Here is a 1329-nt window from a genome sequence, read left to right as displayed (position 1 = left end):
CTTAGCATATTGTGAATACAATTTCTTTATTTCAAAGTTTCTTTCCTGAATAGTGATGTATGCAATGCATCTCAGGTACAGGGAATTTTTACAGACAGATTAAAATATGCAATTATTAAACCACTTCATAAGAAAGGTTCCAAGACAGATTTAAATAATTACTGTCCAATTACCTTTGTGACATCTTTCTCCAAAATATTAAAAAAATTAATGGACTCAATAGCAGTTGCACACTGAAGTGGAGCAATTTACTTGGTGTACTACAGTTTGGATTCTAGAAGTGTTGCCTGACTGAGAATACTACTTATACATTTACTCATCAAATAGTACAATATTTCACGAGTTGTTATCTTTTGTCCTAGGTATTTGACTGCATATATCATGATAATATGGCAATGGCATTGCCACAGTGGATGCACCGGTTCCCGTGAGATCACCGAAGTTAAGCGCTGTCGGGTGTGGTTGGTGCTTGGATGGGTGACCATCCAGGCCGCCATGCGCTGTTGCCATTTTTCTGGGTGCACTCAGCCTCGTGATGCCAATTGAGGAGCTACTCGACCGAATAGTAGCGGCTTCGGTCAAGAAAACCATCATAATGACCGAGAGAGTGGTGTGCTGACCCCACGCCCCTCCTATCCGCATCCTACACTGAGGATGACATGGCGGTCGGATGGTCCCGGTAGGCCACTCATGGCCTTATGACAGAGTGCTTTTTTATATCATGCTAATCTCTTAGAAAAACTCAAGTTTAATGGAATTGATGGCTTTACACATGCCAGGTTTGACTCATACTTAACAAATGGAATGTAAAAAGTTGTACTGATTAATTCAGACAATATCAGAAAAGTAGAAAATTTTAGTGACTGGGGGTAAAAATAGTGAGGGGAATGCCACAGGGTTCAATTTTGGGTTCATTCCTGTTCCTTCTACATGCAAATGATCTTGCTTAAATTGGTACTGTTTGCAGACAATACAAGTGTTATAATGAATCCTATTACAGAGGAAGCATCATAAATATGGTAAATGATATTTTACAAAGGATTATCAAATGATTCCATGAAACTGGACTCTCCCAAAATTTTCAAAAAAATACTCTACATTTAGTTCTGTACAAGTGTAGTCATATCAACAACTGATGTAGCACATGAGCAGATGTCAGCAAATAAGGTAGAATGCTCCAAATTTTTGGGTGTACCTACTGATGAAAACTTGAACTAGAGGAAGCATATTTCTGAGATTCTCAGACATTTAAGTTCATCTAGTTTTGCTCTTTGTACAAGTGCTAATCTTGGAAACAAATGTATCAACTTCCTGACATAAGTTTCCACT

General features: G+C 38.3%; 1 pseudogene; it reads left to right on the top strand.

The window, feature by feature from the left end:
- The first annotated feature begins 391 nt into the window (after positions 1 to 391).
- Positions 392 to 509, top strand: LOC124723872 (annotated as a pseudogene).
- The last annotated feature ends 820 nt before the right edge of the window (positions 510 to 1329 follow it).

Source organism: Schistocerca piceifrons, chromosome 1 (assembly GCF_021461385.2).
Source record: "Schistocerca piceifrons isolate TAMUIC-IGC-003096 chromosome 1, iqSchPice1.1, whole genome shotgun sequence".
NCBI lineage: Eukaryota > Metazoa > Arthropoda > Insecta > Orthoptera > Acrididae > Schistocerca > Schistocerca piceifrons.
This window is presented reverse-complemented; position numbering and strand designations above follow the sequence as displayed.